The sequence below is a fragment of the Vidua macroura genome, chromosome 1 (assembly GCF_024509145.1).
Source record: "Vidua macroura isolate BioBank_ID:100142 chromosome 1, ASM2450914v1, whole genome shotgun sequence".
NCBI classification, from domain to species: Eukaryota; Metazoa; Chordata; class Aves; order Passeriformes; family Viduidae; genus Vidua; species Vidua macroura.
The window spans coordinates 113,307,109-113,332,329 of record NC_071571.1 but is presented as its reverse complement, the minus strand read 5'-3'; the positions used below and the strand labels follow the sequence as shown (position 1 = coordinate 113,332,329).

General features: G+C 39.0%; 1 protein-coding gene across 1 annotated transcript in view; it reads right to left on the bottom strand.

Moving 5' to 3' along the window:
- The window catches only part of SNTG1 (syntrophin gamma 1), a 311,423-nt gene extending 286,402 nt beyond the window's left edge, over positions 1 to 25,021 (bottom strand). Inside the window, exon 1 of the mRNA XM_053997588.1 lies at positions 24,702 to 25,021. The gene's annotated coding sequence lies outside the window, so the exon portion shown is untranslated. The remainder of the gene's footprint in view (positions 1 to 24,701) is intronic.
- Positions 25,022 to 25,221: the final 200 nt, after the last annotated feature.

The window sequence follows — 25,221 nt, the reverse complement described above, 5'->3', positions numbered from 1 at the left end:
TTTGGTAGTTAGAAGCACCATGTTCCTTAAATATGCAGAAAACATTAGGTTTTGCGCCATCTCTATTTCACAACACACATTTCAAATAATATTATGCTCCTTTGAAGTATAATGCACTTCTGAAACAGCTGTGTGCCAAACCAGTAAAGCTATGCTTAAACATAATGTTTCTCTTTCAGTAATTCTGCTGTTCTGGAGGGTAGAATGGGATAGGAAGCAGTTTCTGTGTACAAGATGCAGCCAGTTTCTACATTTTTAAAAACGTATTTGCAAACTCAAGAAGAAAAGGAAATGGTTGGAAGATGTAAGCCCTTCAAGTAAATATAGTGATGTACAGAACCACTGCAAGCACATAAAAAGAAATTAAAATAGCAAAAGAGTCAAATTGGGCTTGGCCTCGTCCTTGTTTCAGGGACTAAGCAAAGCAATATGGACACAGGCCAGTCTGTAAGGCAGCAAATTAGCACCTATTTTCATGCATCACAGGTCCCATTTTCTTTCCTAACCAGAGAAGCTTTGCAGAGTGAAGGTCATGGCTCCACCTTTCCTCTTTCCAACATCCTCATGAAATTAAAAAATGCAAGTGAAATGCCATTCAGTGGTGAAGCTAAAAGAGCACTTTCTTCTAACAGGGAAGATGACTTGCTCCACTATGCTGGAGCAGAACAACTGACATCTGGGAGGAGAGGCAGAAACAGCCTTTTGTATTATGGGAATGCTCAAAGCACTCTAAAGATGAGTAAAAATTTTCAGTCAGAAATAAGTTGCCTTTTTCCAGATAATTCCCAGACAGAGACCTTAAATATTCAATTTATTCTATTTATTGATGGGCATGAGCATGTTTGTGCATTCACACAATGCTGAAATCAAATGTTTGCTACTCCACTGGAAGCATATTCAGGATTCACTAAACGTGGGCAGCAGGCAACACAAAGTCATTCAGATGGGAACTGAGGTTGTTCTTTCTTCTCTCCTTCCTGAAATAAAGATTAAGTTTCTATTTCATCTCATGGAAGCAGAAGGCCAATTTATTGTATTGTCATTCTGTGGAATACCATTGCAATAAAGAAATCAATAGCTTAAAGAAAAAGTAGTGTTTTTAGCAACCATGGCTGACCAACAAAGCCTTAATGACAACATATGCCATCATAATTAAGCCCTTTTAGCAGCAATCAGAGCCATCCTTGACTGGGTTGGACTGATCAAATTATCTAATATAATAAATCAGTTTTATTACCCGAGATACAGCCATTGAATTGGTGTCAGACTTACGGAAAAAATATTTCAGACATAATTTCTGAGCATGTTTACTTGGTTCGTTGCTGTGGTTCATTATTTAATTATGAGAAACAAATTTCTTAATTGAATGACCATAAACTGACGGTTCCCAGCAATTATTTAAAAAAGGAGATGGAAGAAAATAATACCCTGATGCAAAAGCTAAGGGCTACATACTAAATTGCAAAGCAAAGATCTACATATTCAATTTTCAACATAGAAGGTGAAGCTATATTTTAAAAGTATCTATTAAATAAATAAGCTATGAAGGCATAGAAATGCAAGTATTCCTTATAGCTTCTGAACATTTAGTTAATCAAGTATTACAAATTACGTCAAGTACAATTATTTCTGGGCAGGTTAAGTCCTACTGAAAGCAAAAAGTACAAGTGTGACACAAGAAAGAAATTTCTGCAGACTAATTAGTAAAGTCAACTGTAAAACCTACATGTATACAAAAATATTTCATGCAGAGGAAGCTTCTGCTGGTCACTAAGACCCACATCAGACCTCTGTGCCAGAGGTTTGCAAGACTTCAGAAAGTCTATCCTACACTACTCTCTCCTTACATTTTCCCCACAGAAAATCGCTACTCAACTGAGCAACATCTTCAGCCAAAGCAACACAGGACATGCCTCAAAACAGCAGGAAGCAAATCTCAAGAGCAGTGAATAAGTGCTACCCAGGAAAAACCGAGCACTTCAGTTGATAACAAAAACTAAATCACTGAAGCCACATCTGTTGGGAAACTCCTCAAAAATTTCACAACAAATTGGAACTGACATTAAAATCATTTCATGACTACGAAGAACTCTGTTGGTAAATAGATGTATTTGATTTCTTTTTCCTGAATTGGCATATTACTTTCAAGGGAAACTGAGCGAGCTTGCTAGTCTCCATATACTGTCTTTAAATGAGTCAAATTTTGGCTTTAGTCATTTACTGTAACTCAGAGCTCTTCTAAATGGACATTAGGTTATTTTTCCCTACAAAGCTCAATTCTGGAATTATTTTCGTTTTTGCAATGCTTTGCTTTCAGAGGCATAGAGGGGAAAACTACTGAAAGTGTGTAGTTCCATTAACTCAAAAAGCCCTAGTTTTCAGCTTTTATTATGAAAATTTAAGTACAGAAATATGCTTCAAATAGAAAGTATACACTGAACTAAATACAGATACAGACCCATCTATGCCACAGCAAAACAGAGCAACCACATTTTTAATTCACCTAACTACAATATAGTTACATGAAGTTAATACCTTAGGAACCAACACTGAAATAGGGATTAATTACTTGCATGAGGTAATTGAAGGTACCTGTCAATATCTTAGAGAAGAGGGAACTGATTAGCAGATTAACTATTAAATCAGTCAGTTAATTGCAAAAACCTGTTTTCCCCTCCCTCATTACTGAGAACACACATGTAGATGCTAGCCCCCAGTTTAATCCTCCTGCCAGCTGAGCTCTGCCAGAGCTGTTCTGGCTCTCCCCAGCTCAGCTCCTCTGCAGGATCCTTCCTCATTGTGTCTATTTCTTAGCCTTTTATTCTCCAGATACTGACCTGTTCTGTCCAGATTTTTCGCCTTTGTTTCTAACTGCAGTCTGCCTTGCTAGTTGTGCTAGGTTCCAGCAATTAAACCTGGGCTTTACTCTCTTTCAGGGTGTTTTCTGTGTGAATGAAGGACGAGGAAGCTGAGGGAAGAACAGAATATCTGAAGTTAATCTAGCATGGACAAATAGAACTGTTTAGCTCCAATATTCAACAGCAAAGGTGGAAAAGGCCTCCCAGACAAAGTTGATTCATCCACAAAAACCTGTAATTAAAAAGGAAAACCAAAAACTGTTCATGCACTAATGAAAGATTACTCAGACATGTTTCAGCTCTCTTATTTGTCTTAGTCAGACAATCTGACATAGACTTAGCTCATTCTGTTCAGACAATGAAAGTTCCCAGTGTACTCAAGTTATGCTTCAGAGCTGTAGTTATATTAAGCCATAGAAGCACAGAATCTTAGGATCATTTATGGTGGAATAGACCTTAAAGGTCATCAAGTTCAACCATAAACCTAACACTGTCAAGTCCACCACTAAATCATGTCCTTAAGCACCACATCTATACATCTTTTAAACACCTCCAGAGATGGTGACTCACCAGCTTCCCTGGGCAGCCTGTTCCAAAACACGACAAACCTTTCAGTGAAGAAATGTTTCCTAATATCCAATCTGAACCTCCCCTGGTGCATCTTGAGGCCATTTCCCTTTCTCCTATCACTTGTTACATGGGAGAAGAGACCAACACCCACCTCACTGTAACCTGCTTTCAGATTCCAGATCACAAGTTTGTTTCTTCCCAGGTAAGTATTTATTGCCTTAGTTTCCATTAGGCGTTCCAATGTCTTTTTTCTTTTGGTTTGGCATTTTCAGCTTGCTCCAATACTTTAAAAAACAGTGTTTACAGCAGAGGGAATCTTTACATACCAGAAATTCTACAGCATGTGTCCTATCATTTGGTTATAGGGCAATAATGCATATACAGAGTTCATGACTCTTTAATCCTAAATTTTCTGCTTCCCGCTACCAGATAATATCGGGTATTTTCTAAAAATACCTGAAAAAGCAAGAAAAGGTATTTTGCTCCCACACTGAAAACTTGTCCATAACCTAGTATAAAAATGAGGACAGACCAGCAAAACAGTCTACCTGTTCAATAAAGGATTAAAAGAGCAGTTCAGAATGCATAGCTCACTTCAGGTATCATAAGCTGTACTTCTCATTTCTAGACAGTAAAACTATCAAAATAAGGTTTTATCAGTTCAAACTCATTTATTAAGCTGATAAACTACTTCTTGCCCTACCCAACTCCTTCAGCAACTAAACTATAGGGTGCTGAACCCAGAGGTACTGTCAAAGGACGTCCACAAAGGAAAAGAAAAACACACATATCCTTATTTCTGGCAAATGGTTATACAAGAGAGTTAACCAAAACTTTTGTTTCAGCAAACTTTATTCCTCGTACACAGACAAAAGAAATTGGAATGGGCATTGCACTTTCTGGAAGAGATTTGTGAACAAGAACCATCATTTTTATTTGCTTTTTCCAACATAATCTAACTTCTCAGGTGTCTGAGGCGCTGCTAATATACATTTCATGGTTGGATAAATATAAAAATGCCTACATAAACAGGAAAAAATACATGAGCTGAAAAATGCTGCTGTCATCAGTAGAGCTAAGTCTCACCCAAAAGATAGACACATAGTTTCTAAAAATTTTCAACTTTCAAAAACTAAAGAAACATAAATTCACAAGTTTGACCATGCAATATATTTGAAGAAATTTTCAACAAACACAAAAAATATCTTGATGTTTTGAAATGAGTATGAAGGGATACTTTTTTTTTTCTTTTCAAAGTGTCACAGTGAAAAAAAAGTTAAAAGACCTTTTTTTAATATTTGTGTCCTTTCTGGTGCTGTACTCAGACAAATACTGATTAGCAAGGACAAGCAAAGGATCAAAAATCACGTCAATAAATGCTTAAACGGAACATGTTTTACCCTTTTCTATGGCAAAAATATTGACAACAAATAGGAATATATATAATTTCAAAATTTATTCTTGATGTTGAGTTTCAAAGCTTAAAGAGCCCCCAACTCACAATGCTGTCGAAAATACAAATATGCTATAATATTATTCGGAAGATTTATTTGGTAACTGAAAAGCAATGGTAATTTTCTTGTTGAACATACATGATTTATATGCACAGAGAAACGGTCTCCTGTGATTACTGGAATGTGGTCCCACAAGATGCCAGAGACACTGTGCTTTGCTCCATTGGTTTCGTGCCTGGAGATGAACTGAGTTTAATCCACTTCACAAATCATGCAGAGCGATGCTGTGCAAATGTGGATATCTGAACGCAAGACCTGGGAAATTATTCTTGGCTATGAATACAAACAGAAAGAGGAACTTCAACAATCTTGTAAACTGGACTAATAAGCAACAATAATAAACAACAACCTGTAAACTGGTCTAATAATAATAACAATAATAATTGCTGGACTAACTGGACTAATAATTCTCCCAGAAGGAAAATTCTGTGCTCTGAAGCTAGTCAAATTAAGCCACCTGGCATAGACACAGAGGAAAATTGTGGACCTACAAAGGGGCTTGGGAGAAGTGGGGGGTGTACTGTACTTTTTTTTTTTTGCCTTAAGATACATCTTCTGCTGACATTAATTGTTCAGAAGAGTTGACATCTTAAAATATCTTGATTTATTAATATTGGCAGGATTTTCTACATTGGCAGCTGCTGTACCTCCTTCAATGTTACTCTTGGAATTTCTTTCTTTGCAATGTCACCACTGAATGCTGAAGGAAAAATCTTAGAAGTGGACAGGTGTGGCGATCAGCTTCAGTGAGCAACCAGGGAGATACTGCTCATGGAAGAATGAGGTTTATCTGAAATACAAGACTCCGAATATGGTTTCTCTGCAGGGACAGGAATGGCATCCTGTGACAAGACATTCACAGGAGAACTACAGATGACTAAGCTGGGTAAAACTTTTGCAAAAATTACAGTAAAACACATTTTGTTTAAAAATCAAGTATGGTTCCCAAGATATAGGTATATATTTAAAAGGAAGAAAACCAGAAATAAAAAAGGCATAAGAGTGTGTCCAGGTACAGGTTTTATGTTGAGAAAGAAACCTCTTGATATGCTAAAACATACATGCATGAAAAATCATTTCAACATTTCATTTAATTCCTGAAGTTATCTGAGTTTCCAGAAGTGGCAAACATTTATATTGAATTATATTCTGCTTATATTCTGTTTGGTCTTTGTCAAAGCTAACATATTTTTTAAAAGTCTCTATTTTTCAAAGGTTCTTTACCTTATCTTCTATGCTAGACAAACTGACACATCACAAAACACTCTGTCACAAAGGACAAGCAGGAACCTCCTTGAACAGGTCTTGGGCACATTTTTTCTGGCTGAGTAGTGCACTCAAAAATCCAACCTGTTTTTGCACTGTGTGAGCAGAGCAAGAGCTTTGGAGAGGGAGTCTAAAGACAGCACACTGAGGAGATCTGGAAAGGCACAGCAATAAAAACAGCCTGGGTCAAATTACCACTCTGCATATGCCCAGGATAGCAAGTAAAAAGCAACAGTATTACTAGAGCAGCAAAACTTGGTGTACTGATTCAACAACTCACTGCTGAGCTTATCTGTGTCAATCAGATCATCCATGATCTTATGCTACATCCAGGCAACATTATTCCACTCAGTGTTAGAATTCCAGAGTATTTTCCAGAATAAAGCTAAGAGGTGTTACCTTAACTTATGCATTCACTCACCAGCTAATATGGGGAAGAGAATTTATTTTAACCTCTGTTGGCTGACATGATGTGTCAATGTCAGCAGTACAGCATGACAGTACTTTGAGAGGCAGCAAATGATGCTCTTCTCAGTGAAGGGATAAACTACTACTTCAAAAGCAAAGTATCTGAGAATAAGGGCCAACCTGGCACCCAGGCTGCACTAGTTTAAAACATTTCTTAAGAATAACATTAATTCCTCTGCAGACAGCCTCCTGCAGACCCAAGGTAGCTTAAAAACCATTTAGCATAGTCATCACCAGTACACTGCTATATAACACAGCAGAAAACTTTGATTCAGCTTAATGAATGCAATGTTAAACCACATATTTCAGCAGGTGTGAATTACGTGCAGAATCAACTTCAGTTTTTTCCTTTTAGTTCTAAAACCAGGGAATGCAGAAATTCCAAAAGCCTGATCTTGATGAAGTCAAACCACAGACTGAGAATTCAGTTTAAGAGCCAGACAAAAAAAAAAAAAAAAAAAAAAAAGTTATTTATGTGTATTATATGTAATGGCAGAGTAACGTAAAGGTGGTTCAGAGGAAAATTGGCCTGTCACTCTGCAGAATGTGAATTTCTATTAGCTACATGGAAATAAATTATCTCAAAATATCTCTCAGATAAATCACAACTTACTCTTTTCACATTGCTTCATAGGAACAAAAATAACTGTGAAAATGTTCAAAGCAACTGATAAAGATTTCCAATACCTTTAAAATGGGCTGTAGGGAGTTCTGATTGAGACACTGAAGTATCAGGGACAAACATGAAACAAGTTACACTGCAAAGTCTTTGTAACAGAGTTTCCAGAGAGCTTCAATGGTAACCTCCCTCACTGACTCTGCACTCCAGCTCTTTCATTCTGCCTTCACAACTTAAAGCTTCCTAACATTTCATCTGAGATGATTCAACTTTGCTTAGCTGAGATTCAAATCTCTTTCACTGAAAAACATGTAAAAGTGGAATGAACCCACTGATGCAATATCAAATCTGTCTCTTGGTTCATTTTTGTTCCTGAACATAAGATAAATATTTTGTGAAAGATCATAAATTGTCAAGATGAAAATCCGAAAGAAGCCAAACTTTCATTGCAATTTCTCTGCTAATAAATTATTTACAAGAACAGAATGTCAAACAGTACACAAAAAGACATTAGATAACTTATCATCTGTGCTTTAGTTGGGTTGACAAGCAGTTTCAAAAGGACTACTTACAGTATAACCAGGAAATATGGAGAATAAGATAAGAGCACAAGAAAGGAACTGTTAATTGTGAGTTAAGGATGCTATTAGCTTAGTTTGTAAAGGGACCATATGACTGTGATGGATTTATACCCAAACACTGTCCCTTAAGCAACTATTGGCGCATATGAATGAATGCAGGATCAAGGCCTTATGTACAGCCACCTTGGTGAGGAAGGAAGGCAGGCAGGCAGCAGTGAAGCTGGGACCAGCGATGTGCCCTGACACTTCCCAGCAGTGCTCAAGCTGGCTGGATGCAGAGGGTGGTGCAGCCAGCAGAGCCACTGTGGGCACAAATAGCCCTGGTGCCTGCGGTGTCCCCAACACAGCTCCCATCAGACAGCTTCCCTCTCATTCCCACGGTGTGTAAAGGGAGGCAGCAGGGCAGTGGCAGCACATGCTGCTCTCCTGGTATAGCTGCTCCTGCCACCTCCAAACTCAGAGTAACACAGCCACCACCACCACCTCCTCCACATCTCATCCCCTTCCTAAAATACTGCCTTTCTAGCATCAGCTTTACATCCCACTTGCCTTAACACTTGCTCTGACCCTTTTTGACTACAAAAGTCAACACCATAAAATCAGGAAAAAAGTATTGTAATTATGGGAACTGAATAGGGTTGAAGCCCTCCTTGGAGACATATTGCAAGAGAATGTAAATTTTTAAAAAATCAGTTTTAAGACTCACAAGCACTTTATATGCAGAGATTTACTGTTTATCAAAGCAGAAGATCTGTAGGAAAAGACCATCTGGTCACTAGCTGTGGCAAGAAGAATTTCTTCCATAGTACTGTCCAAAGTGTATTAAGGCCCATCATTTCAAGTTTCACTTTTCATTAAGCAAATGATATCCATCTCTGTGATTAAAAAACAAAAAAAAGAGAAGAAACAGGAACTCTGATCAAGGGAGTCTCTCAGGAGTGGAAGCCTATCCATCACACATGAGCTTCTACTAATCATTGTCTCTCTTTGTTTTTTGGTTTTTTTTTTTACCTATTTTCATAGTGCCCACTACACTTAATTTTTTACTGTGTGAATAGTTCTATATGTTCTATCTCTTATTCATAAAGTTATCACTGGAAATTATATCACAGTGCATTATATACTCCCTGTAGCAATGCTCTTGGCTTTAGACCCAATGAACCCAGTTCATCTTTTTTCACTGAGTTCCAAATTTATTAGACATACCTCACTATTTTCATTTGTGATATAAACTTGTCTGACTTGTTCCACAGCTTTAGAGTAGTGATCTAAACTTTCCTTTGGTAAAGGAAAGTTGCTTTAGCATTAACAGTTCCCTGCCTGGCTGATGCCACCAGATTGTTTTTTGTTTTTTTTTTTTTTGTCTAGTTGAATGTAAGGCACCCTGAGTATATTGAATATAAAGCACATGTCCACTACAAGAGGATGAAAAATTTGAGAAACATAAACAATGTTATCAGCAAACCAGGTTACTCATGAGATAACATAAAAGAGATGTAAATCCACCACTCTGTTTTAGTATTGAACACGAGTTTTAAAAAATTTATTTTTTAAATTTTTTTAAATTTATTTTTTAAATTATATGTGTTTACAAGATTTTCTGCATACTGATCCTGATGTTTGTTCAGAACTAGCCTTTCAGACTAGAAGTCTTAGAATGTATGAAAAGAGTGCACTTGACCACTTTCCTCACCTCATTCTGCTACAGATTTGCATTCAGTTCTTACACAGCACTGAAACAGCCAGGATGAATTACATATCTGTCAGATTTCTCTTTTGGCCTTTACCCCAACCTCTAAGATACATTAAGGTATTTCCCTTCTTTGTAGGATATGAAAAGCCTCTGAAGCACACAGTATTCTGACAGAGATGGTTTTGCACTTCCAAAAATGCCTGTGAACATATGTATTTCAGTATTCCATAGTCCAGTACAGCACAAAGCTCACCGTTTCCTGTGGATCCATAGCATGCATGCACAAATATTTTGCCAGGAGCAAAATTTTAATAGAATTTACCACCATTAATTTTTAGTCTTTTTAAAGAAAATACACTCAGCTAGACAAAAACATTTCACATCTTTCATTTGAACAGAAACCAACAGATGCATTAAGCCAGTTTACAAATTGCGCCAATTTTGCCAGCTACGAGATGTTTTTCCCTCAGTTCTACGGGCAACTTGTTTAACATGGTTTAAAAATGCAGGTCTGAATGCTACACTCAGTTTTCAAGAACACTGCATGGATATGGGAGGATCTGAGTAACTTTAGGTACTCCTGCTCCCCAAAAATGCAGGGGGAATAAATAAACTTTGTTATAAAGTTCCTTAGAGGGTTAGGTATCACACAAAAAAAAAAAAAAAAAAAAAAAAAAAAAAAAAAAAAAGGAAAAGACAAAGAAAACCAAACCCAAACAATAAATACTCATTAGTGGAAAAAAAAAAAATCAGTTCCAATCAGTAAGTAAAATGCTTTAAAGTACAATCCCCTGTTACTGCCACAGGAATGAGAGAGTACCAAATGACTCTTCCTTTTGCAAGAGAGAGAAATGTTTACTGTTCTTTCAAAGACTAGAAGTCTGGCATGGGAAATAGACATATGTCATAGGAAAATAAAAAGTTAAAGTGGCAATAAATATTTGAACACAAATAGGGGTTCTGGAAATTATCCCTGTGCATTTGAATCAGTTTGTATGGCTCCCCTGTGATTTTGGACATTTTGTTGGGCAACTCTTGGTTCATAGTTTCTAAGCTCTAATTTGCTTTAATCTTTGTGATTGAATAATGATGAACTGCAGAGCCTGGAACTACGCAGCAGAAGTCTTTCATCCATCCATCCATCCATCCAGTTTCTTTGCAAAATGCCTTCTGCCACTGATCACTGTTTCTCTTAGTCCATTTGTTGAACACTAAAGTAAATTTCACAGTCCCCCAGCCATAATTTAAAAAGTACTTAGGCCACTTAATGGAAGCCTATGCCCAACATCTCCATCTATGTTAATGAACTGCCTTTCCCAGTTGTATCATAATAACCAATTTGGCCAAAATAAGCTTTAACTAGGACTCACAATACATTTTCTATAAACACACAATTTTATTCTGAAATACAACACAGCAGGCCAAACATCCAGAGAGTAACAAAAAACCTTTGGACATGTTGGCATAGGGGTGATTGTTTCTTAATTTGATTGCCCAGGAAAATAAAGTTTCTGCTATGATGCTGTACATATGTACCCAGACAAGGGTAAAGGGTGGGCAACAGTTGCATGTCTGAAGCTTTTACATGTCTGCAGTCTTTTCCCCATACTCAATTGCAGCAAAATGTGTCATACAAGGGGCTATACTTACAATGAAGGTTCATAAAGGTTTTGCGCAAACACTAAGCTGGATAACAGAGTCTCCATTATTAATCCAACTGGCAATTAACACATCCACCAGGGATGTGAGCTTTTATTCTTTATAGATAACCTACCACCTCAAAGTAAAGTAGAGACAAATCTTTCCTAACATGCATCTGTTGAATACTAGGATAGCAAAACATAAATTGTAAGTGGTTAATGTCTCATATCAGCAATTAATACACTTGCTTGCTGATTCATCTTACAGAATGAGTAGCTGTCGAGGTGCTGTGGGACAGACAGAATCAGTATGGGCAGTTCTCCTCTCTCTACTTTAAAGGGATAACTTGGACTATTACTACCATGCTATTTACACCATTAAGCCTACATGCACATGCCTCATATATTAGAGGCCTTGCCAGAACATGAATATTTAGTAAGATGGTGAAGTCATCCTAAAGCAAATGTTAATAACTGGTTTGACAGTGTTTTCTAGCTGGCTTCATACTGGGTTATCTTTCCACTTTTATTCAAATTATCCCTATATTTCAGTTTTAATTATTATGATAACAGGAAAATTGTAATGTCATAACAAATTCATATACAGATTTGCCCATTTGCCACATAGCAGTTTTGAAATTAAATACTAATGTAGGAGAAGATTTTTTTTTAAGTCAGAATCTGAGAAGCAGCATGGGCTACTTTCCCATCTGTTCAGCTGTGTTTTTTTTAAATACAAACAAAAATACAATTTATTTTGGGAATTTATAGCTCTCTAAATAATAATCCACTATTTCCTTTTACAGTATTGTAGTAGAAAAATAAAACATTTCTTTAGCAGTTGTGGCTCTATTCTTAAACTTCAGTAACAAAACACAGAGAAAAGCTTGAGGCAAAATTTTACAGTATAGATAAGACAATATGAAAAAAATTGTAACAGTCCAATTTAACAACCTGTTTTTCACACAGCTTCTGACCAGCCTATAAATCACACCCACTCACCTCTCTTTAGTTAAAACAGGTTCACCACTCCTTTCTTCCAGCAGTACACTTGGTTGCTATACTATTTTTGGACTGCAAGCTCTGAGGATGAGAGTATGGAGTATATCAAAAGACCAAGCTCTTTTTTCCAAGGAGGAGGCAGGTCAACTGGGCAGTCATCCAGCACTGCCCACTCCTTGGAATGCTCATTGCCCAATCCAACATTTCATGGGCATAATGGTGACTCAGAGAAGAGCCAGTGAACACCAGAATCCACGTCTTCTTTTTGGGTCTCCCTACACTTCACACCTTCACAGTCTGGATTCAAGAGCGAGACGTCTCTTCACTAATTCACTCCATTTTTTAATTCAATGTACATTCAAACTAACATGTAATTTCTCTTGATCAAGCTGTTCATTCTTAAATCCTTTTCCTGTATTTGTAAACTAAACTCTTGAAACTTCTAATTTTCTGTTGCGGAACAAATGAAAACAGATCTAATTCCAAGAAACCTAACACCTATCACTGTCACAACTGCCGCCAAATGCTGAAGATTCCTCCATAAAGAAAACAGGGGTGTCTTATCAAACTGAACGTAAATTTCCAGGTAATCTGCCCTTGTCTGTGAGGTACTGCCTAAAAGCAGATGTCTAAAAATATTCACATCAAGTATCAGCAATTTCACCAAAGAATTATTAAATAGTTTAAAATTAAGTTGTCAAGTGTTGTTATTGGAACAAGAAATGCTATTTTCATGCCTTGAGCCAGGGTATATTAATACACAGCAGTATACAAACAGTAGATACTATTATTGGATTAACAGGACAAAAATGTGAAAAAAGGAATTTCCATTATTAAAAGAAATAGACATTAAGATCTCACTGAATTGTATAAAGCTATTCCTACAAAACTATTGAAAATTATCCACTGAAAAAAACTACTAATTTAGGCTTGAAATCAGTTCCAGATGGAAACCCTCTGCAAGCAGCCTAGTAGAAGTTAAGATGATAACCGAATGTTATAAAGGCAGATTTTCAAGTAGAGAGTTTTTACTTTCATAAGGGACAGAAAAACACGTATTGTGGAAATTTCAGGCAATTTAGACAGTGATGACCCGGTGGTAAGAACAAAAACCTCAGTAAGCTGCTAAATGCTGCGCCTAATGCTTGGCTTTACTAAACAAAACCTTTGAAAACAAAAGAGAGGTTCAGTTTGATGTGAGGGAGGAAGAACTAGCAGAGGCATGTAAAGAGAAGATTTAACAGGCCAGGAAGATGATCCTCACTTGTATTTCTGAATAGATTTGAGAAGGGTATGCAGACTGAGAAAGATTATCTGAAAGAGGGTCAATCCCTGTACAAGCACAGGCCACTCTCTACTTTACACAGATGTAATAGAAGCCACAAGAACATCCAGCCATGTAATGTGGCTGCTGTCATGATCAAAGATGGTTTTATTACAAATTTCCAAATTCCAGGGCTATCACGGCTGAAAAGCACATAGTATATCATATTTGACACATATATGATATTTATCTGCTACAGACATTTATCTACTCTGAATACATGTATGCACACAAATATGTGTAAAACATACACTGTCCAAGCTGGAAGCTAGTAAAGGATACAACACAAATATTGAGGAGGGGGGGGTGGAAATCCTAAGTGTGAAGCTCTAACTAGGGACCATTCTCAGAAGTATCAGAATGAGCTGTTCTCAAATTATCAATTTTGTCTTCCCTTCAGGGAAAAAACAGCTGAAAAGCAAAAATCATGCCTTATGGCTATATAAAAGAAATATATTCTCTGTATGTATGTATCACCAACCAGAAATAGAAACAAATGTTATTCCTGAAGTTTTATAGAGGAGTTGATAAGTCTTTTCTTTCATGTCACTTTTATCATGATGCCACCTTTATCTCAAAGAGGTGCCATATATGCTCATTGCTGTACATACAAACAACAAAGAAAATTCCCCACATACCACTTCTTCCCTGAATGAGGTACTTTTATATCACTGTATCAAACCATTATAGGATTATTATGCTAAAGGTCTCACAGGCTTCCTGAAAGTAAGTCTCAGACCTATGAATCTCATCAATAACCATGACTAATCACATGCTTTCCTCGTGCTGACAGATTGCAAACACAGGAGCAACTGACATGATGGGCAACAACATGAAACATAGGAGATAGGAAGAGACATCAGCAATGAGGGCTGTGAGGGCAAACAGAGTCCAAGGTCTCTGGGGCAGAACACCCACCCCAAATGTGGAGTTTGCCACAAGCAACCACCTGCAGCCTGTTGACTGACCTGTAGCAGAAATACTGTGTCCAAGCTTTTAACAGGAGCACTTCAGCAAGGCCTTACACAAAAGGGACCATCACACAAGTAATTTCACACTTCAAAAGCTGCCATGAGTATTTTAGTAAATCAAAGGCTTCCCAGACTGATGAAAACCGAGCGTGCGGTGAAAGAACATCCTCCCCATGGCTGAGGAAGGAGCTGATTCAGTCAAACATCATGCCTGTCCCACTCTTGCAGAACACCTGCACTCTTCTTCCGAGCAACTGTAGGCAGGCTGCCATGGAAATCAGCAATACAACTGCCATGAGCATTACCCCAAGAACAATTTCTCTAAACAGAGAACAACATACAGTGTCTCTTTTCCAGCAGCTACAGATTCTGAGCAGCAGTACCTCCAGAAGCCTTCAGACTGTGAGCAACAGTACCCTTTAAGCATCTGCTGCATGTAACACACCAAGCTATTTTTATAAATTACTGCTTCGTGGATTTTTACTTCTCATTATTTTAAAGTTTTAAACATCGTTCTGAAGATTTGACTTGCATACTCTAGAGGAACCTCATCCTAAATTGAAGGCTGCCTAGTGTTGCATCCCAGGTTTGGGTTTAGATTAGGGGTTCTAATTTATGTTAGCTAGCCGAGTTCTGTGTACCCCTGTGCACCCCCCGTGTTTCTCCCTCCCCACAGTGGTTAGCTCCAGGCTGCCTGCCATTGGAGCTTCCCCCCGCCACTCCTGTAACCACTCCCCCATCCAGTCCTGAGAATTCTGTGTCCGTCACCCCGTTCCCGCAACCTCACTCGCCCCGAGGCCCCGTGTCTGCCCCAGTCGCATTCCCGTTGGTCGCCATGGTCCACGTCATTGCCACAACACCTGTCCCCACTGGGTGGGAGGGCCTTTGCCATCCCTGTCCCACCCCTTATATCATCCCGCAGCTCCCTGGCCCCGTCGCCATCTCCTCCATGCGGGCGCTGGAAGCGCGGGTCGCGGCCTCTCCGCTGCAGCTCTCCGCGGCCATTAAAACCTTCCCGCTTCCCTCGTGGGTGATTTGGACAATTCCTTCCCTCTTTGCCTCGTACCCTCGCGCAGGCAACAGAACCCAGCAAGCCCCGACTGGCGCGCCGTGGCAGCGGCACGCGGGAGCAAGCAGCGAACTCGGTCTCCGGAGGGAGGCAGTGCCATTAGGCACCAACCAGAGCTGCCCGGAGCCGGGAGAAACAACGGAGAGCCGCAGCCTAGATATATATGTTATTGTTACATAGTTATTCCCAATTGAGAGCACTCATAAACTGAATACATTTGCATAGTCTGAAACTAAAAAGTTAAACACTGTCCCTAGTCCTCACCCTGAATGGGCCCCAGTACGTAAAAACAACTGGCTTGTATTAGAGACCATAATTTTGATATCTAGCATACACTGTAGTACTTACAGGAATGTTTTCAGGTTGTTTATCATGATTTCTAAATCCAAGAAGAGTATTTCAGATGTATGGTGGTAAGAAATCTTTCAAATTAAAGATGGTATTTATGTAATTCAACCTTCTTTTTAAGATAACAAAAAGCTTTGATAAAAAAATGGGTTTTGACCACAGGTTTCAAACACAAAGAAGATAGTTTATACACTCATAAATACAGGTTACTACTATGAGGTGTATTTTTTAAAGATGAAGGACTAGCCTTTCCCACAGTAATATCTCCAGCTACTTACATGCCATAAACCTGCAGAAAGTGACATTTAACCGTAATTGTAGAACTTCAAAGTACTTCACCATTTTTGCAAGCTTTTGTGCAGAGCTTGTTTTCAGCATTTGAAATGCCTCCAGAGAGAGATATTATATGTAGGAAGATCTAAGCTACTTCTTGCCATCCAGAAAAGACAATTCTGCTGCCATAAAATAAGGAATGTAAATGAATCTGGTGTATTGCTTTGTAACTCAAGTAATATTGACACTTGATCCATGAAAGCAGCCTCCTTCTCATCTACCTTCTCTGAAGCAGAATTAGTATTTAAAAGGCACAGAATCTTATTTTTATATTTTTAGAGTTGCCCCTAGAGGTGCTTCCAGCTGTTTTTTCCAGATCTACTTGCTGGAAAGTAAGATGCCCAGACAACTCTCCTACAGAAATTAGAATTGTGAAATGAGGTTTGTAATTCCACGTAGTCTCCATCAACTTCGGAATACTGTAAAGACTATTTTTAAGACAGGCGGGTGTAGGAAGCCAAATTTATGGCAGAATTCATCTTAAGACAGAGGTACCTGAATGTTCACATATTGCAGGGCAAAAAGAATGAGAAATCCTGATGCTGCCACTTTTGTGTCTCTCCTAACATAAGGCAACACAAGAATCTCACTGATTTCCTTGTTGCTTCTCATGCACTTTGAGGCCAACCTCAGATAGCCCAAAAAAACAGAGCTTCTCAACTACATCCACAGATGTACCTGCAGAAGGAAGTAGTCCATCTATTAATGCAACTTTATCCTTGTATGTGAGTTCCTGCTTTAAATATGGGGAATTCATGGACTTTTGGAGAACAATGATACAAATATAGCCTTACCCGGACATTTCTCACAAGGAAAGGGAATACTTTTCTGGCAGAACTCCTTACAAGCAGCAGGTCTGTATTTCAAGGATGCAATTCTGAAGATTACTGAACAATTGCTGTCTTGGAAAGCACCTCTTTCCCCTCAAAAACATAGATAGAAGCTCTCTCATCAAATATCTTACTTTTGTCCTTCTCGCAGTTCTCTCTGTGCTTTGTCTAGAAATGCAACTATTCACCTTTTCCTCTTTTCAAGGGTCATACATATCCTCTTTCTATCACCACATTAAGAATGAAAAAGCAAACCCACTATATTTTAGTGCCTTCTTTCATGCAGTCTGGCTAGACCTTTATGACCCCAGCTACTTGTGATCTCTGGCTCACAGTTCTGCAGCCATCAAAAACCTGTAGAGAAGGCATACAGGTGTATACACCTAGTGGTCAGTACTATCATGCAGTAACTAGCAGGGGAAATGTTATGTCTTTTCATACTCTTTAGACTAAAAGGAAAATGATGGATAATGTTCTTGTAATTTTCCAAAAGGGAACTGATGCCCAAATATTTTACTTTTCATTTCCCAAAATGTTGGGGGTTTTTTTCCCCCAAAAAATGCTGCTGCTGCAATTAGACAAATACAGCTAATATGTAATAGTAAAGAGTTAACAGTAAAACCAAAAATCAAGTCTCATTTCAAAGAGAAAAAGTCATGGGTTTAAACATGATACAAGGTTTATAAAGAATTATATATTAAACTCAATAAAGAGCTGTACAATTATACATTAAACTCAATAAAGAGAATGCAGAGAAGCACAGAAAACTACAGAATCTTAGATGTATAATATGTATCACATGAGGGAATAATGCTTGAGATTAATCTTGGGATTTTCATTTCTGAAATAAGTACTGTAGCATCATGAAGGGGTTAAAAAAAGGCAGCAAGATGTACATGAAAGGACACGTTGTACAGGAGCATAGTGACAAATGGCAATATCAAATTACTGCCAGCAATGGATTTCTCCATTAATCAAAGCATGCAATGAATACTCTGATCCACCTACCAAAAATCAGAAGGTTTAGGGTTTTTCTAAATTAAGAAGAATAAATAGCATTGAAAACATGGAGAATAATACAATATATAATCACTGTTCAGAAACATCAGCCCTCCCTTTAGAGATTAAGTAAGTTATTTAATGTAGTGAAAAGGAAACCTGATGAATAAAACAGATTAACAAACTGAAATCTAAGCAATTTTAATTAAGACACCCCAAGGAACCAGCCCAGACAACATCACAACTGCAAAAGACAGTAAGTTGTGAAAAGAAGCATATGATGAACTATTACTACAAATGCTTAAGAATTAACTAGCTGAAAGACTAATGACACTGTGTAGAAAGAAATTATCTCCTTGTGCATTCAATTATCTAGGAAGGTCCTTTCTTATCTCAGTGAGCTTAAATAAAATGAGAGGTGATCATCATCAGATGCTGTCATGACTTCCATACACTGCTTGGAAACGCCTCTAGCACAGTTGCAGTATGCCTCCTCCAATAAAACTCCTTCACGAATGTCACTGTATTTGACACAGAAGTTGCTGCAGCAGTGTGACTATTTTTGCATTTAGGTTAATGGAGTTGCTCAGTTTAGGGACAGGGAGCCCTGCAAGGAATGAACCCTGGAAGGGCCCTATCTTTCCCCATTCATAACATGTCAACCACACTAGCTCCTCGGCACTGTAAACCCAATTTGCTCTTGCATCCGTTTCTCCAGATGACTTTGAAAAGACTACTTCTATGTTTTACCTTTTTATCTTTTACATTTTACCTTTGCATTCTGTGTCCATAATGCTGTTTGATAAAGAAGTAAACTACATAACTCATAGAATGAGAGTGAAGGCACTCCAGATATTAAAACCTGTAGAGACACAGACCTGATGCTGACTTTTACACAAAAGCTATTTTCATGGAGGAACTCTACACATGTGTCACTGCATGTTTTGTTACTTGAAAAAAAAATGGCATTGCACTGACCAAAATCTTCACATAAATGTTTGCCATTTAATACTCAATTAAACAGTTGTGAGAAGAACTGTTTGTGAATTCTGCTGCATTCAGGGACATACAGCTGCAGTACCAACTGCTAATGGATACAGGCAGACAGCTGTGAGTGATGAAACTTAGAGCTGCAAGACAACTGTAGAGCTGATGATTTTTCCCTCCTTTTTCACTTGAAAAAATATGATTAGCATAGATTAGTTCCCAAAGCCTGTTTATAATATCTATAAAATGATAGGAGATAGAGCAAAGCTCTTTCAAGCATAATTCTAATGACTTTACTTCTTTAGGGGTCAAAAGCAAGTCAAAGAAAATCAATGCCCATTTGTGTTCTTGAAGCTGAAGCATACAGTTCATTATTCAGAACTGTTAAAAGAGTCAATCAAAACATTTTGGCATACAGAGAAACTAGAAAAAGCTATCTCACATAATTATGAATGAATATATATTTAGCAAATGCAAAACAGCAAAGTATTTTAGAAATAATTCTGTAATTAAGAATCAGTGCTTTATATTAAGACAAATATTAACAGCTACATTAAGTATGAATATCAAAATTGTAAAATATTTTTAAAGATTCCCAAGTTCTTAGTATTATACCTGTTGAAATCAATGACATTTTTACACTAAATTTAAAAAAATAGCAAAATAGTCTTTACACCAAGAAAGAATCAGAGGATATGATTACTATCACTCACGATAGTCTGTCATTTGTATAAGACGATGAAATTCCCTTTAGTTTTTTGACAGAAAGCAGAAGAAATATGAATGTCATAAACAGCACTCCCATTCTCACTTCTTTATGGTTAGCTGTTTTTTAAATAAATTTAATACAAAAAGTGGAGGGGAAAAGGCATGTGGTTTTTTTTCACTCAAATAGCTTTTATTCACATTTAAATCTGAGTCTATTTGAATAATTTGACCAAAAAGCAATATGATATGTACTTAAAATGCCATTTCTAACATCTTCAACATGAAACCAAGCACATTGTTCACTATGTGAAAAAAAAAAAAACATCAAGAATGAACAAAAAATACAATAAAGCCAAACTTCAGAATAATCTGATGAATAAATTTTTTCTCCTCTGGTGTTATCTCAAAAGCTCCAAGCAATGAACACTTCAGAAGTGCTTGATGTTTGTCAGCTTTAAAAGCATAACTTTGAACCAAAATCTCAACTAACCAAGGAACGAACACCCAAATCTAAAAGCAAGGAACAAACGTCATAGAAAAAATTAAAAATTCATCCCTGTTCCAGATGATAACCACCTGTGGAATTAACAATCAAGGAATTGCACCCACAGCATCCCTGAAGCCATGAGTTCTTTCAGACTCAGTATCCATGCCAGTATTAAAGCAGTAAAGCATCAGTGCCTTCACTCAACCATATCTTACACTGGAATTTCAGTGGCTGTTGAAAAGCACCCTGTGAACACCAGTGTGGGACTTTCACTCTACTTCAAGTTTTATTCCACACTGGGAACATCCACTGCCACCCTCAGGGCATGACTGTTTCAGCTGTGCTCAATTCCTGGCATAGGGGACCTCCTGCTTTTCACAGTGGAAGATACATAAACCATCCATTCCTTATCTCTGAAGTGCCTGCGTGGCACAGCAAACTGTGTCTAGTAGTATTGTTTATCCATGTTCTGGCCTCATGTGCAAAATCTTAATCCCAGTTTATAGAACATTTATTTATGTTAAATAAATATATTACATATATTTATATATGTCAGTCAAAACTATTGCTACTCTCACATAAGTATCACAGTGAAGAACTTTTATGGTTTTGCCCAACATTATCCAAAACAAATCAGAGAACGAGTCATAAAATTAATCTTATCCCAAACACTCTACTTGATTAGCTTTCCTCTACTCATTACTTTAATAAATTGAAGAGAGCAAGTCCTCAGGAAACAACCCAGCCCTTGGCTGCTGCAGCACCAGATTCATCATACAACAGAGCATTCCACCTCTTTTGGCCAATTCGAGCTAATTACTGAAGAGAAGGCTTAGAGTCCCAAACGACAGTGACAGCCACAACTGAAGTGTGCAGTGGAAAAAAACTTTGTTTCTGTATCACATAGCTCCTCTTCTTCATAAAGGGTAGATGCATCACCTACGAAATCAATCTCTCAAGACTAAATCAATCTCTCAAGATGAATAATAATTTCTTCCTTGGATAATTAAATATATGTGTGATTTTCCCTGGATGTGTCTCCACTGCCTTCCCTGGTGTTGATTATAACTATATCTTTGAGACATGACCTGTTTTGAGTTCTAGGTTTTTGTGGTTTTTTTGATGTATGCTTTCTCTCTTTCCTCTGATCTGCAATAAGAACGCAGAAAATCTATGTTGGTCACAACAACAGTAAAGCTTTCTGACTCTTCCAGTTATGGCAGACAAAACTGAACAAATACAGACGTTTGTCTGTGCAATCATGCTGAGCCAGTGTCACAGCATACTGCCAGAGGTACACGTTGATGTAGCAGACTCATATTGGGATTCAACCCAACCATATTCAGGTCTCTCCCTGGAAACCTGAACTGAAAGCACAGCCATGCGAAGGGCCAAGAAACATGACACAATAAATCTGTTCAATATTTCTTATCATTCACAACAACTACTTAGCTTTTTAACAGTGAATGCAAGCAGACCTGGGGATAACTACCAGAAAGAAATACTAACAGCTCAGGCACAAGGACCAGTGCTAAGTTACGAGAATGAAGAAATGGTACTTACTTGAGCACTTCAGAGGGAAGAACTGAGAGCAGACTACATCTCTTGTTTCTCTTAATAGTGAATCTAAGATGAATAAATTACACATTCAACTGGGTTGGGCTGACTAGAAAAGTCACATTTAATTGTTGGTGGTTTTCATTTTGCATACAGGACTCTGTCAGTTCATGAAAGCTATGCCCAAAAAGCATGACTGAGAAAACACAAAAAAAAATAGGAAAGAAAAATAACTTCGGAGCTTGCCCTGAAATTTCTGAATCAAAGTCAACAGTCTTCTCTAGTAAAGATTTACATAGAATTAAAACAAAAATGCATACTATAAAATTGAATATAGCGTACTTTGGAAATCTCCAATTCAAAAGATACAAGCCAAGTGGGATATAGAACATTAAACAGGATTCTAGAATAGCCTTACAGTGAAGTGTGTGATGGTCACTCTTGAATTTTTAAAATTAAGAACTGCACACATTGTAAACTAAAGTATCAATATGCAGGAAGGCTTTCTGACAAGTACCAAGTAAAAGATAAAGAAAATTTGTGAAGGTAAAGGAGGTCAATTAATATCTTAAAAGTGGATGTTTTTAATGATGTCTTTAAAGACCTCAAGTCTTACCTTCCCCTTTCATTTTGAATTTCTAACAGAAAAGGCAACATTTATTTTTTTTTCTCAGACCTTGTTAAAACTCGATTCTTTAGCCATGTAAAAGAGGGAAAATTTGACAGTAAGTGAAAGTCTAGAGCACCATGTCCTTTAATTCAGTGATGGGGACCTTCATTAGATTATCTCATAGCTATGGGACAAGACACCGTGAAAGCCAAATGATAAATCATTAAATTATGTTTTCTTCCTCTTCAGGCAAAGAGTGAGTATAGCATTAGATTAGTTTGAAAGACTAAAAAGGAAGAAGAGGAGTCTGCAATATGCATCACAAGTGACAAAGCTAATACAATTTTTAAACCCCGTTTATTCATATAATCAGGCATAAGCACTTACTTATGCTAACTGTGGAAACCTCGAATGTAATACATAGCCCAAATGAAACCCAGATTAGTGTATGCTTCAGTGTTTCATGTTCTCCCTTGCACATGCCTAGTGAAAGTCTGCCACTCTGCAACAGAGGAAGGAATTACTACAACAGAACCATAGGCAGACTTGCCAGAAACTATACTTTTTTTGATATGAGGCAGAATAAGCTGAGTGTTTTAAGTAATGGATAGGTTTGCATCCCACTGTCTAGCAGCAGTTATTCTAATTGTGTTTCACAGCTTCATCAGAGAGACAGAAATATGAACAAACCATAGGAGCATTCTCCATAAACTGCGCTGAAACAAATGACACTCCCTTCAGCCAGATCATCTTCCACCATTATGGGAAAGGATTAGTTTATCTTTCAGCTATAAACTTGAATTAGCTACACGTTCACCATACTGATACCCCAATAATTTTTAATCTTATCATGTCAATCTTGCATCTACGTAAAAATGTGTATTTCAGTGTGTAAAAAGATCTTTTGCTGCTGACAAGTCAAAGTGCATTAACCTGGGAAACCTTGAGATTTCCACACACACCCACACACTCCTTTCAGTACAGATCTCACTGATTAGAAAACAAAATATCCAAAACTTAACAGACATTTCACACACAGTGGCATTTCTGCAGAAGCCTACATTTCCAACACTTCAACTTTTACTTTCATCACTATTAGCAAGTTATTTTCCCAAGTTATTTCCGACACACATACCATGCCCAGTGCCCCTGCTGAAACTACCACATTCACTGAAACTGAATGAGCTCCTAGTGAAACATCAGAGCTTAGCTGTAAATATGTGTAAATACTTTTATTCTGTGCTGCTTTCCTGTTAGAATACAACATGCATCAAGGTCACTGTAACAGATTGCAGTTTTCAGGCTCATAGAGAAGACACCGAGGAAATCAGTAAGAGCAAACTTAGCTAAGCAGTTAGAAACAAAGTTCTGCCTTCTCCCAAACCTGCCCAGAATTCACATCTCTATTCCCTGCATTTCAGAGTCAGGTCTTTTCACAGGTACGGGAAGGCAGGCAGCTTAGCTTAAACGCTATCGCTGCTGAAAGGTGCACAGGATTCGTTCTTTGCAGTGTGACCGGTCTGCTCTGAGCTCTCCGAGTTTTCAGCTACAGATTACAGCCCCACTGGCCTCTTCCTTTGAAGTGGAGTTCCTCTGAGGGAAGAATTAGTCCCCTGCCTGCAACCTGTCCTCCATACACTGAAATAAATTACAGTCAACTTTTCCCTTCATTGCCATGTCAAGTGTAGCAACAAATATCCACAGGCGAAAAGCAAACAAACAAGGCTGGACGAACCATAACCTCACAGCAAGAGCATCTCAAGGAAGAACACCAGGCAGGGCACAAGAAAGTTAAGGGCATAAAAATCAAAACTCCGGGTTCACTATCTGAATCCATAAGTGCGTACGAAAGGCGAACATGCTTCTTGCCTCTCTCTCACAAGAAGCACTGGTGAAAAGCAATTAAGGGACTTCTACAATTCAGTTACAGTTCAGCAAAGAGGAGAAAGCATTTTACATTATGAAATGCCTGAACAAAGGCATCATCTCTTTCAGTTGCAGAAATGGGAAGCGTTGGGACACGGAGCTTCCTTCCCGGCTCTGCACGGGAGCACCGCACCAGCGGTCCGCCCACGGCAGACTCCGGCTGAGTTGGAGCGGGGCTCCCCTGCAATCCCGACCACCAATCCCCTGCACCTCAGCCCCCGAGAACTGCTGCTGGCGCCGCCGACCATCCTGCCTCCGAACTGGCAGCAAGCGACCAGCAGCTGCAAAAAAAAAGTCACTCGAGACGAAGAAAACGCAGCGAAAAGGAAGCAAGAGCTTACTTGCCTATACAGCACCGCCGGACGACCTCCTCGCAGCTGTGAAACGCTGTGCCGCTCGTTCTCCTCCCACCGCTCCGTGCTAGTTCCAAAATAATTCCTCCGGGCGCCGGCACATCCCCGGGCTCAGCCGAGGAGCGCAGGGAGCCCGGCCGCCTCGCCCCCCCGCCCGGTGCCCATGGTGTCAGCCACAGCCCCGGCAACTCGCGCTCCTTCCCGCCGGCGCTACCTCGGGGCGGGCCGCCGGCTAAAAGGGCATCGCAACCTGGCCGCCGCCGCCACCGGCTCGAACTCCGCCGCCGCGCTGAGGGGGAGCGTGGGGCTCCCCGCGCCCTTCCCGGAGACGGAGCGGGGGCGCCGGGCGGGGGCGTGCGGGGAGCAGCGCCGCCTCTCCGCGGCGGCGAGCGGCCGGGCGAGGCGCGGCGAGGCGAAGGGAGGCGAGGCGGCGCGGCGCCGCCACCGCGGCCGCAGCCAGGCGCGGCGATGCCGGCCCCGCCCGGGACCCCCGCCCGCCCCCCCGCCG